Below are 14,826 nucleotides of genomic sequence, written 5' to 3'. Positions count from 1 at the left end.
TATATATATATATATATATAACGATAATAAAATTTCTCTAACTTTAATGAATGATTCTTGATGTATGAGTGGTTCTATTTATATTATCACTGGTCATTACGAATGAACTTTTGAGTTAGTTCTTAACGAGCAGTTAATTATTATTATTATTGCAATGAGTTTATGTGTGAATGTACAGATTTAGATGTAAAAGTACGATGCTGTCAAATTTCTCTATAACAATATCGTTTGTTCCGATATTTTTTGTATATTAAATGGTTGTTATACACATACAACAACATCTGACGTTTGAATATTTTGTGACCGTTTTGGATAAAAAATAACCAAAAATCATTTTTTTGGTTTTTAATGTTACCTTTAAAAAAGTAATAAAATTTAAAATCTCAAAAAATATACATATTTTACTATTAAATACGAGAGAAGTATATTTTTAATGGATTTAAATAAAATCTTTAAGTGAAAGTATGTACTAGCATAATATTTTTAATTATAAGTGGTACATTAAATTTAAAATATTCAATTAAAATCTTTAGACTTATTATTGGTAATATCAGAGTTTCTACATGGCTACAATAAAGGGATAATTTTACAAATAGTGTACTGCTATAAAATGGTTGTTGTTGTTATAGATAAAAACCTATTATAGAGAGATAAAGTATAATATAAAAATTTAGTTCCGAGAATAACTTAATTTTTATAGTGAATGGCTGTTGTATAAGAATATTATAGAAAGTTCCTAATGTATTATAAGAATATTCGAGGTCGACTTTTATACGACGAGATGGATCGGATTGTAGTGAGAAATTAGCACTATTAGAAAAGTTTGTTCGTTTTAAAGAAGAAGAATTAAATTAAATAGCCGCCTACCCAAGCGCTTAAACTTAAAATAGCCGATGAGTATTTAATATATGTATAATTCATGTATCATAAATATAAAATTGTATATAATTATTGTGTATATAGTGAATTACTGGGTGCCCAAGGCCATATGTAAATGACCTTTATGAGATGGGGCTTTTGAGCTGATTCTTACACGGGTAGGGCCCATTACAAGCATAAATGATCGGGATTTTTTCCAATTATACAAAATCAGAATAATATTTATCCGTTTTATTTGGGTTTACTATTCAAAAAGCAACTAGAGATGTTTACAAAATATATATAAATTCGGTCAAAAACTACAATTTACATACAACTTTGTTATATGGATTCCGACTGAAAAGCTATAGTTTATATACAACTTATATACAACTTGTATACAATTATATTAGGTGTATATATTTTGTACGTCATTTGTACACCCGACGTACAAAATATATACAATTTATTTATATCTTCTTCTTCGAGTTTTTGTTATGCGAATTGTCTGCTCTACCTGTTGCATTTTTATTATATTTATATATAGCCAATACTAGCCTTCTCCTCCGTTTGGGGGTTGTCAACGAGACTTGTTAGGCATCCTTGGAGATACTTATCCCGTTTGGGTTTATCACGTCGTGTGGCAGGTATAGAGTCTACACTGTGCAGGTGAAGGAACTCGTGGCTAGAGGCAGACTTCCTGAATCTAGTTCACAGGCTCTGTTGATTCATTCCTCTAGTTGTTTCAGACACTTACTTTTTTAGACGCTTTTGTTTGTTCAAGGGGAATGCCTCAATTTTATGTACTAGATGTCGTTTAGAGGCTCATGACTTAGAAGGTTTTTGATGTTTTGAAGTTAACCTCTCTAGTTAATTGCCTGCTAGTATTTTGAATGAAAACTTTTGTTGATTTTACTTTCATTATTGAGAACTGTTTAGACTTTTAGTTAGCTAGTATAAGGTTTGCTCGACTGGTAAGATAGTGATGTTATATGCTTTAATGTCACACAAGAGGGGAGTGATTTGTGTGGTGTCCAATTTTCGCGTGCACACATTATAGAAGGACCTGATTCTTCTATGTGTTCCTTATACTACTAGTGCGAAAATAATAAATGCGAAAAGTAAAGAACACAAGTATTTTCATGTGGAAAACACCCGGCTCAAACAATAAAAAAATCACGACCTACTACTCAGTAGTATTTTTTCCAACACTTCACTAAATCACTTAGCCAAAACAGCATTTATAAAACTCTTTGTAAACCTAAGGATTACCTCTAATTCCGTTGTGGAAACCAGCCTCTAACTGTTGCGACAACTTCAAGTTAACTCTAACTTGAATACTCAGAGTACCGAATATAATTGCTTCTAGATAAAGCTGAAAGGAACAATTTGAAAAGTCCTACTACAATTGAACTAGAATAAAAGACAGACACTTGGAACTGGTTTTCTATCTGGTTCATGTAGCTTCAGGTTCGCACACTTGAATCACACAAGAATTGCTTGCAAAATCCCTTGCTATTTTGCTCTCAACTCACGTTTAACTTCAGCTTTTGTAATACCTGTAAAATGAGAACATCCTATAATTTATAGAGTTAGTAGAATGGAATAACTAAAGTTCTAACGCTATACTCTTCCATCGTGGAAGAGTTCTAGTTATCTTCAACTTCTATCTCCTCCCTTATCTTAGATAAAGTTCTTTTCGAGTAAGGAGTCCTCCTTCTTATCATTTATGCAACATTTTTGTTACATCCCGTACTTTAATATTAGGATTAGTCATAGTAAACCACATGAGCTTGAAGGGACTAAGACAATTCATGAGATTATAGAGAATGAGTTACAGAATGGTTCGCTCGGGCCAGTACGACATCGAGTGCCGGCCACGCCTCCCCATGTTTGGGGCGTGACACTTTTCAATCAGGAGATATCAGATATAACAATTTATTATCTCCTTCACATGCATCCCTTATGCTCGAATCTGCCCGTGTTTGTGTACATTGTGTAAGGACATGGTTCATGTTGGAGTTCCTTTGTCAATCATCAAAATAAACTTCACTTGGGACAATAATTTCCCCCTTTTTGATGATGACAAACTCTGTGCTTTTCATAACCATTGGCCCTGTTTCAACTCAGCTCAACATCAACACAAAGTTAGAACACTTTTCAATTTTAAAGTCACAAATCATCAAGGACCAGTTCATTAGGTTATAAACAACACAGACCAAAGTAAAAGCACAAAAATATCTTCCTCCTTTTGGAATGGTCGAAAAGTTTCATAATTATGTTAGATAACCAGATTTTAATAGAAATTACTCATGGCCACTAGGGCTACTTCAAATGCAATCATGAAATCAAGTATCATTTATCAATCTAATGATATTAGCCATCTAAGAAGCATTAACAAACAGTTTGAGCACAAAAATAGTTGATTATCATTGATACAATTCATCCACAAATCAAAAAGAAACGAAAAATCCCATCCAGATTACTGGTTGATCTAACTAGGCTAGGAAGTCTTTAGGCTGGGAAAGACCAAGTTCTTGGTTCTTGGCTTGAAGCAGTTTCAGCAAATCCTGAAGAGTGCCATCATTCTTCTCCTTCTCCTTTGCAAGATCAGCTTTAAGAGCATCTCTCTTAGTTTCTACTTCTGTCAACCTCTTCTTCAGCCTTTCAATTTCAGCATCATTAGCCCCACTTTCTTGCACCAAGGCTCGCACTTTGCTGTTCACAGGTACCTTTTTGGATGAACCCGGTTTTTTGGGGGTGGTGTGGACTTCGTAGTCACAAGCAGTCAAAGTAATTGTCCCAAAGTGATCCTTGCTTGTACCAATTTCTCATTTCTTGATGGGTACCTTGTAGTGTGCAAGTACAGCCGTGAGAATAAAACCATAGGATATGGCATGAGTTTTGGTGCCAGTCAGAACGCTATCAAGAAGCTAGATGATAAATCCAGGCCAATTGATTTGCCTTCCACTGTCCAGGAATTCCATAAGGGCCACGTCCATCAATGTGGCAATGTTCCTTCTTTCATGCCTGGGCAACACAACTTTATTAACAAATTCGAACAATACTTTGTGGGGTGACTCCTTGTCACTTTTGTACATGGCCTTGGCTGAAGTTCCCATTCATTGCCACCAAACTTTCTTGTAATGGCATGGGAGGTAGGGAGATTCTCTAGACTTGGATATTTGAGCTTCTTGTAACCATTGTACCCTTCAGAAGATACACCTAAGATCTCTCCCAATTCTTTGAGCTGATTTCGGATTTTTTAGTTATAACTTTGTAATTTCTTGCAGTATTGATTCATTTAGCCTGTATTGATTGTATTGTACTGCTTGTGGATAGATTCGGGTCATTTGGAGGCCGATTTGCGAGTCAAAGATGTGTTGGAGTAGAGGTTTTCCTGGATTGAGGTAAGTAACACTTCTAAACATGGCTTTGAGGGTTCGAAACCCCGAATTATGTGTTATGTGATTGGTGTTGAGGTGACGCACATGACAAGTGACGGGCGTGCGGGCGTGCAATGTGAGAATTGTGACCTGGTCAATTCCATGGCACTGTATATTGGTTCTATCTTGTTGATATTCGTATTTTCATCATGTGATAAAGTAATTAAGCTGTCAATCATGCTAGAGATCATGTTTAGGCCATATGTCAGTAATATTGGGACCCATAGTGGCCGTTTCTTGTTGTTGACTTACTGATTCATTGATATTTTATACTTAGTCATATTCATTCATTTCATATCATATCTCAGTCTCTGTTGTTATTTATTGATACATCATTTTATCATGTTCGTGCTAGTTTCATGACATTATAAGCCCATGAGAGAGACTAGAGAGATTGATGACTGAGTGAGGGCGAGCACGTGATTATGAGTGGCATTACTGATTTATGATAGCGCTTGGGCTGAAGGAGCTTCTCCGGAGTCTGCACACATCCTTAGTGAGCGCGGTCGATTATATTGAGGGATAGATCTTCCCTGGACATGGATCTTGTCCGAAGCATTTATAAACCTGGGGCTAGATTGGCCCTACTCAGTACTAAGTGACTGATAGTCAGTTGATGTATAAATTTCGGGATGGATCTTCCCCGGGCCAGATTGGCCATATACAGTACTGAGTGATTGAGTATTTGAGAGTGTGAGCACATGATGCTATCAGCATGGTGCCTCACATACAGCATGTACATTGGCATGTAGAAGTAGAGGAGTTATATTAGTCATATCATTCAGATCTGATCTATCTTACAGTTTTGAGTTTATCTGTTGAACTTGAAAGCATGCCTACATTTTTGCACTATTATTTCTATATTGAACTGTGCTGGTTGAGTTCGTCACTACTTACAGTCTAAAGGTTAGATTTGTTAATTATTGAGTTGGGTGTAGTCACGCTACACCCTGCACCTCGTGTGCAGATCCAGGTGCTTCCGGTCCCGTCTCCCTTTATCAGCTAACACCTTCATTCGAGTTTGAGCCTGGAGAAGATTGGCCTTAATAATACTCAATGTCTCATCTCTTTGGCGAAACGACTCAGTAATTGCTTGAGTAGTGGTACCATCTACAACAAAATGAGAAATAATAGGAGGCGGCAAGCCATAAATAACCTCGAAAGGAGTTATCTTGGAACTCGTTTGGAAAGACTTATTATACCAAAGCTCGGCCCAAGGTAAAAGTGGAAACCATGTGTTCGGAGCATCAAGGGTAAAGACTCACAAGTACTGCTCCAACACTTGTTAAGTGCCTCAGTTTGCCCATCGGATTGCGGGTGATAGGCTGAACTCCTTGCTAATTGTGTCCCCTGCAACTTGTTTACTTCTTCCCAAAATTCTAACAAGAATAAAGGGTCTCGATAAGAGATAATATTAGTAGGAAACCCACGAAGACAAATAAATTCTTGCACAATAACTGCACCAATCTTCAGGCTAGTGAAATGAGGATGAAGGGCGATAAAATGTCGATATTTAGACAAAGGATCAACAATGACCAGCACTGTTGTGCGCCCATGAGAAAGAGGCAGTCCCGTAATGAAATCCATTGATATGTCCTCAAAAATTGCAGAAGAAATAGGCAAAGACATGAGAAGGCCTGCTGGTTGTAGAGATGTATCCTTCATTTGTTGGCAAATTTGGCACTCTGACACAAAGGCCTTTACATCAGCACGCATGCCGGGTCGAAAGAAGTTTGTGGACAGACGATGAGAAGTCCTAGAGATACCAGCATGACCCCCAACTTTTGAAGCATGAAACTCTGTCAAGAGAAGGCGGCGTAGATATTAATCCTTAGGAATAACCAATCTATTACGAAAAAGAACAAGACCTCCCTAAAATGAATAATGAGCTAAGGCGGCAGGGTCATCATTTAACTGTCGTTGGAGAGCAAGTAATCCAGGGTCAGACTTGTTTAATTGCTGAAGTTTGAAAACTAGTGCCATATCATTAACTGCAAGAGTAAGAGACTGAAAGGCAAGGACTCTTGAGAGAGCACCAGCTGCTGCATTAAGTCGTCCAGCTCTATAAATAATGTCAAAATTGTAACCAATGAGCTTTTTCAACCATTTTTGTTGCTCAAGAGTTTGGATTACCTGGTCAGTGAGGGCTTTGAGAGGCTGTTGATCAGTGATGATGAAAAATTTGCGTCCTAATAAATATTGACGCCATATTTGTACTGCTTGAGTTATAGCAAACATCTCACAATGATATGTAGAGGCAACTTGCATGCGGGATGAAAGTTTTTGGCTGAAAAAAGCAATTTGATGACCTCCTTGAGATAGAACAGCTCTTATGTCAGTGTAAGAAGCATCAGTCTCATCTGTAAAGATTTTGTTGAAATCGGGTAGTGTGAGAACAGGAACAGAGTTCAAGGCATCTTTTAACATAGTAAAAGCTCTAGTTTGTCGATCTGTCCCCAAAAAGCATCTTTTCTAAGAATATCAGTTAGAGGAGATGCCAATTGAGCGTAATACCTAACAAATCGACTATAATATCCGGTAAGACCCAAAAATCCCCTAACATCTTTAACAGAGGTTGGGGTTGGCCAAGCGGTAATGACATGAATTTTTGCCGGGTCAACTTGCAATCCTGTTGCGGAGATTACATGTCCCAGATAGTCTATGGAATTCTGCCCAAACATACACTTGGAGCGCTTCATAATAAGGGAATTTTGGCGAAGAAGATCAAGGACCAATTGTAAGTTAGAAAGATGATCCGACCAAGATGGGCTATATACCAAAATGTTATCGAAGAAAACTAGGACAAAGCGGCGAAGGAATAGTTTAAAAAGCCTGGAAGGTGGATGGCACATTTGACAGTCCAAAAGGCATGAAAATAAACTCGTAGTGGCCCTCATGTGTGCGAAAAGCAGTCTTGGCAATATCAGAAGGATGCACCCTTATCTGATGATATCTAGCCAATAAATCAAGTTTAGAGAAAAAACAAGCTCTATGGAGTTCATCAAAAAGCTCGTCAATTGAGGGAATTGGGAACTTATCTTTGATAGTGATTGAAGTCAAGGCACGGTAATCAACACAAAAATGCCATGTACCATACTTTTTCCTCACCAAAAGAACTGGTGATGAATATGAACTAGAGCTTGGATGGATTATCCCGAATTGAAGCATTTCATAGACTAGTCATTCAATTTAAGTCTTTTGAAAATAGTGATAGCGATAAGGACGAAACTTCACCGGAGTAGAACCTAGAATAAGAAGGATACGATAATCTTGAGACCTAGGTGGTGGAAAGACTATAGCCGTAGAAAAAAAGGTCAGAATAAGAATCCAAAAGCTCAGTGAGATCAGAAGGCAAAGTCGCAGAAGATGACTCGGTCATAGAAAGCAACTCCAAACGAAAGAATCCCGAAACAGAATGAGTTTCAGTTAAACGTGTAAGCGAGGTAAACTGGACCCCTTCAACAGATTAAACAGGATCCCCAATCCATCAGATCGACTCACCATTAGAATCAAATTGAAAGAACCGTTTTGCATAATCAGTGAAAGTGGGACCAAGAGTGGCCAGCCATACAACACCTAGAACCAAATCAGCCCCATGAAAATCAATAACATAGAAATTAGTACTGAAGGTGAACCCTTGGATGGTAAGAGGTAGTTGACGCACAACACCGTGACATTTCAACAAATTGCCATTGCCGACCATTACCTGAAAATTGGAGGAGCTCTCAACTGGAACTTTATGAAATTGAGCAGCTCTAGGGTGGATGAAATTATTTGTGCTACCACCATCCAGAAGAACTTGTACGGAAAGACCCTTAACCTGAGCTGTAAGGCGGATTGCAGTAGGAAGAGGACCACTTGATAAAGCAAGATAACTAATAGAGGCCACTAACGGGTTATCTGAGGTAGGAGGAGATGAAGATAGGTCAAGTGTATTATCGGAGGAAGAGAAGGTTGCTCATCTGGTGATTCTTCATCAGTGAGGAGAAGAGGAAGCTGGCATGGTTTTGAGCAGCGGTGACCTTTGTGGTACTTCTCATCACAATGAAAACACAAATTTAACTCCCATTTTGGCTGGAGCTCTAATGGGGTAAGTTTGTGAAAAGGAACGCGACCAACACTGGGCAAGGAGGCTGAAGGAGTGGTGGATGAAGTGGTCGGCATTGGATTTGGAATAGGTGATGTGTTAATTTAAGAGAAGGGATTTGAAGAATTGGGTTTAAATGACTGAATGGGCCGGGTTATACTCTTTGGCGAGCCCAAAAGCTTCTGTTCCTGGATAAGGGCCAAATTGATCTCCTCATGTATATCCTTGGGCCTAAATGAAATAACATCCCCTTTTATATCTGAACGCAGACCAGAAACAAAAAGATGTCGTAGCCAGGACGGAGGGACATCGGTTGTTCTATTCAACCAATACTCAAACTGTGAGAGATAGTCACGAACTGTAGTTGTTTGTTAGAGCTTGGCGAGTATCCCTTCAGGAGCTTCAATGGATCTGAATCCAAAATGAATTATAAGAGCCTGAGAAAATTAATCCCAACTGACTAGCTGGTGGTTCCTATATATCCACTGGTACCACTATCTGGCTAGTCCTTCCAAATAAAATGAAATGATTCTAAGGCGTTGTTCCTTGGGAACAGAATAGTGGTCGAAGTATTGGTTTGCTTGAAAAATCCAACTCTCTACATTAGATCCATCAAACTTTGGCAGATCAATAGGCTTATCACGGCAAAACAGAGCAAGAGGGTTAACCGGTAAGGTCTGAGAAGATGATTGAGGAACAAATTGTGTGGTTGTGGGGGTGAGTAAAACTAGGTTTGAGAAGTTGGGTTAGATGTCTGGCCGGGAAAAATGGGGGATGAATTTTATACAGTAAAGGCGGCGACAGTGGTGGTGCCGGCGGTAGTTGAAGGTGGGTAAGCTGAGAGAGAATGTCATGATAAAGAGTTTGCTAACCTTGCAATGTAACAGTAATGTTTTCAAGGTTCTTGATGTGGGAAGCAAGTTGCTCGTGTACGAGCTTCATAGCGTCATCGAGGGATTTCAGACGAGTATTGTGACCACCGTCGTCCATTTGGTATGGGAGGATCAATGAAAGCATCAAATGTTATGAATTTAAGAGAGATAATAGATTTGATAATAGAAAACTTCTTTGATTCAATCTCAAACTTAGCAAATCTGCTTACAATGGACTCAAAAAGTAAGATAAACACTAAAAGAAAGTAAAAATGAAGAAGGGGTAAAGTTTCCAGACTGCTCCTTAGCAAAATTAAACAAAAAGACTTGGCATATTTTCTGCCAAATTAGGGAAACCTATTACTACTTATACTAATGTCTGTTTGGAATATTTCTCCAGTAGTGCTCACAGTTGTCCTCCCATAACAGCATTGCAGGTTCCCTCTCTTATCCAATGGCTTTGGGGACAACAAAGTCCTTGAATTGTTTTGGAAAGTTAACGGGCCTGGAGCTTCTCCTTAGCCCAATATCAAGTGCAGCTGGTTCAATAGCCTGGTTCACAACTGAAATATATATTTGAGAAAGATAAAAAGGTTGGAACCTGATCGGGTCCAACCCTACACCACTACAAAGTGGAAAGAGCGGCCGATGCAGCTTTTACCCGAGAAGGTCGGGATCGAATCCACATGGAGCTAGAATGTTTAGGATTTGGATTCCTATCTAAACTAGCAGTGTGTAGTGCTCTTGATTACACTTCCAACCATAATTTTTTGTTTGTTATTTGTAATTTTATACTAATGATGTGTGAAATTAAGCTAAGTATAAATGCTTGTAAGGTTTTCTAAATGGTTAACAAGGCACTAGGGAAGTGACTTTCTCCTAGGTGAATACTTGACGTGTTCTAAAGCCTAAGGCAAAGTTGTTATGTTTGGGATTGCGATATAGCCAATGCACGAAACTATTCACTCTATACCTCTCGTTAGCTTGAGTGAATTTGCACTAATTGACTTTCTCAAGACCAATTGGGTGTCAAAATTGTGCAAGCAATATAGGCTCAAGTCGGGTGTTACTATCTCTAGGTTTAACCCTTTAATTGGTGCTATCAATCTCTTGAATACACCCCAATTCCTTGTTGGACTGATTTCCTAGACTTAAGCTCTCTTTCTCAAGAAGAGCCCAAGTCAAAAAGGCACAAATTAGTGTTTGCAACCACTAATTCAACATGAAAAACACAAATTAGTCCAAATATCAACCACCCATAAACATCTAAGCCTTAAAATAAAAGACCCATCAAATACCCACATTAGGATTGGCCACAACCCTAGCTAATGGGTCTAGCTACACATAATAGAAAAAATCAGATATTTAGATGAAAAATAACCCATATAATAAAGTTACAAGCTAAGATTAAAGATTCAATGCTGAACTAGCTACAAAATTACTCAAAATAGGTCCAATACGGCCTTCACGTGTTGAGCTATAGATAAGATACCCTAAAAATCTGAAAAAGATGTATTTATACAAGGCTGAATTTTCTGGACAAAAATACCCCCGACGGAGGTACCACGGACCGCAGAAAATGCACCGTGACCGCGGTGAGGCTTTTTGGCTTCACTTCTAAGTCTCTGAATCTTGCCACCGCAGACCGCATAAAATGCACCGCGGCCGCGGTGGCTTCACCGCGGATCGCAACAAATGGACCGCGGACCGCGGTGTCTTGAAACTTCCAAAATCCTTGCTCTCTGAATCCCCTCTCCGCGGACCGCAACAAATGGACTGCAGACGCGATGAGGCTACCGTATCCGCGAAGAATCTACCACGGACCGCACTGCTTAGAACTCTAGGATTGCATCTCTCTGAACTTATCCACCACGGACCACACTTAGACCGACCGCAGGGGGTCTGTTGCAGGCGCAGTGGATTTTATGCTGCACCGGTGCTTTGACTTGTTCTTGGCACTTGTGCAGGTTTCACTCCTTTTTGAGCTAGTTTTGACTTCTTGTCACTTTTTTTTTACCAAACACTGCAAACAACAACAACATGTAAGCTTTTGGGATTACTTGTATACATTTTTAATCCAAAACTCAAGCAAAAAGGAGTATAAAATAAACTAGAATCCCTAGTTATCAACTCCCCCAAACTTAAGCTTTTGCTTGTCCTCAAGCAAACAAAATAAGTCCCACCTCCTTAAGAATAAAACCAAGAAAATTCAGCTGACCTAAAGTGACCTCATTTAGTACCAGTTGGGACTAACAATTTCCCTTAATTCAAATGAATCATTAACAACATTCAACCTTTTAAACACTATGGTTTTAGTGCGACACAAAAGCATCAAGAATTGACTCAACTCATCAAGGAAGCTCTTTCTACTACTTTTCTCATTGTGGAACCCAAACTCATACTCCTCACTCTTCCTTAAGAAAGACCTCACTTTTAAATTGTAGCACTCAGAATGAGGATTGTGGAAAACACACTCATCTCTCTCAAAGAAAGGTCACAAGTTCGGCTCTAAGTACCATAAGCTTGCCCCTTATGTGAGTCACCACTAATGTAAGCTTCATTAAACTTAAGATAATATAGAGCTTTTGTGGGGGATACAATGAAGGCTTTTGGTTCAGGGTAGGAAATATTTGGTCTAAGTAGGTTTCATCTTCCTTAAGCACTTCATTTGCTTCATTTGCTTCATTTTGGCACACATTCTCTTGACTTTTTGGGTCATTTACTTATTTCTTAGGGGATAGAGAGACATACTGTCACTCTTTCTTGTCCATTTCAAACCTTTTTCTCCTTTCTAAACTTTCCACACCTTTCATCTCTTTACTTTTATTGAATCCCTTCATTTCTTCTACATTGTTCATTCTTTTTGACTTTTTGATTTTCTTTCTGCCTTTCCTTTTCTTCATTTTGTACCTTTTACCACTTTGTTGCATTCCTCGTTTCTCCCCCAAACTTATGCTTTTGCCTTGTGCTAATGAAAGATCGGGTGCCAAGAGAGCTTCTTTTCATAACGGGCAAAGGCTTGTATCATGGTCTTTGAAAGAAAAAGGGCTATGGCTCAAAGGGGTTGACTAGGGATATTATCATATATAGGCTATGGATGTTTTCAAGTTATCATTCGGATCAAGGAGAGCCTATAATCACTTCTCAAGTCAAACTACACTTAGGATTTCGCCTAATCAAACACTCAGGGCAAGTTCTAGACTCAATGGCATGGGACTTGGACTTGCAATTCAAATTTTTACCACACAAGCTATAAAATTGCTAAAGAGACAGAGTCGGGACCCACAACAACCTTATCTAAGATTTGAGCAACAAAAATGGTCCCGAAAAACCACTTGATAATTATCGGCCAACACAAGAGTCTCAAGGTCGCAACTGTCACCATCCTATACACACCAATTTGTTTTTGACCATAAGATCAAAGGCAAATGTGTTAGGCCCAAGTGAAGCTTTGCTTGAGGCACTATTACTCACTAGCTACTATTTACACAAAAAACAAAAAGAAAATAGACTGAAACCATTAAGAAGGTTGTCATGCGATCCATTATCGGGAAGAGCCACCCGGTTTACACAAATTCCACCTTTGAAAAGAACCGTGACATTAAGAAAATCAAAGGCTTATTGAACGCAAAACTTAAAATAAGAAGCTACAAAAATGAAGTAAGAAGCTATGAAAGAAAATGCGAAAAGTAAACTAAATATGTACAATATGGGATTTAAACGAATATACATATAAGGGAATGAATATATACATCAGAAAGTAACTTTATATACAGACCAATGTTGCAAAATACGAAAAGTGAAACAAACTGGTAAAATTATATACATACCAAAAGTGAAAAAGCATAATAAAAACAAAAATAGTATCATATTTACAATCCAACATCATCAAAATAGGGCTACCCCCTCAAATGAAAGCTAGCATTGTCCTCAATGCTAACTAGACAAAAATAGCTCAAGAAAAAGAAAGAGAGTAAAGAAAACTTCCTATTGGTACTCTATCTGCATGGGATCATGATCCTGGGTCCCTGGGTCCTGTGACTGCTCGAGAACCTGTGACTGGATCCCTGTAACCTGTGCCTGCACTAGGACCTGAGGTTGCTCTGAAACCTGAGGCTGGCTAGAGGAACCTCCCTGCGGGTCCTCCAACTCAATCACTGCATCATCTGCTTGGGGGATCACTCTCCTCCTCTTTGGTGCCCTTTCCAACTCCGGCTCCTGCTCCTGGTCTGGCTCAGTCTGAGCTGCTGGAGGCTGGTCATGCAACAATAGCTCCAATGGTAGATGATCAGCAGCCTTCATCTTTTCCACTTCTCCCTCAACTCCTTCACAGGCTACTTTGAGGCTCGAGTTTTTCTCAGCTTCTTTGCCTCCTTTGTCAGCTCCTTCAATGCCTTCCCATAAGCAACTACAACCTCCAGTATCAACTTCTGATTCTCCAGGAGCTTCTTCTGGTTATCCAGAAACTCCTTGAGAGTCTCCTCCGCTGAAGCTGGAACCTGTGGCTGTGGGGGTACGGACTGGGCTGGCACCGAGCTAGAAAGCACAGACAGCTTAGAAGTAGCTGCCTGCATCCAGTTGTTGATATTGACAAGTGTTTGGCTCAAACGGTGGGCAGTCAATGGGTAGGCTGAGTGTTGATACCCAATTTTTCCCTATATATTTTAAATATGAATAAATACAATCAAAATAGAATATACATGCACATATAAGAATGCACTAGTTTTTTATAAATATTTCCATAATTTTTGGGATTTAAATTGATTTATTTCATTCCTTTTTATTCATAAAACCCCCAATAATTATTTCCCAAATTATTTTTATGGTAATTTAGTCATTTAATTTCTATATTTATGCCAAAATATAGTTAAAATATTTTTATGCATTTTTATAATTGCTTTTTGGTATTTTTAAGCTAAATTGCATATAATTACAACATTAACCTTATTAATGTATAATTACATTTTATATGCGAAAAATTGGTCTCCTATATTTTTAAAATGATAAATATCTATTTTAGATCATTTTGGTACATAAAATTATTTTCCAGAAATTATTTATTATTTATTATAAATTATATAGGGGAAAAGTGGCTATTTAAAATATAGCCACATTTGCTTTCAATTATAGCCTAAATTGAACCCAACCCCAGCCCAATTTTATACTAAACTACCCGACCCAAACCCTAAACCCGCCTACCCAACCCAACGCCAATTAAATCTTGGCCGTTGATCTCCTAGATCAACGGCCCGTATCAATCCCTTCCTTTTTTTTTTTATCTCAAACGACCCCTAACCCTAGCCTCATTTCAAAATTCCGCTGCCTCTGTATTCTCTCATCTCTCAACCACTCAACCTAACCCTAGCTCCTCTCAACTGCCGACCTCCTTCTCCGGTCTTCTCCGGTGACCACCCTTCAACCCTTAAGCCTCTAATGGCTCCTCTATTGCCATGCTCATCTTCTCTGAGGCCTTCAAGGGCCCTGGGCCACGCCGACTTGTATCTAGGGTTTGCTATTTGGCTATTCCTGGCTATTCTGGTGTGATTTCGAGCAAAATCACACT

Source organism: Nicotiana attenuata, unplaced genomic scaffold (genome assembly GCF_001879085.1).
Source record: "Nicotiana attenuata strain UT unplaced genomic scaffold, NIATTr2, whole genome shotgun sequence".
Lineage (NCBI taxonomy): Eukaryota > Viridiplantae > Streptophyta > Magnoliopsida > Solanales > Solanaceae > Nicotiana > Nicotiana attenuata.
Note: the sequence above shows the minus strand (reverse complement) of the source record.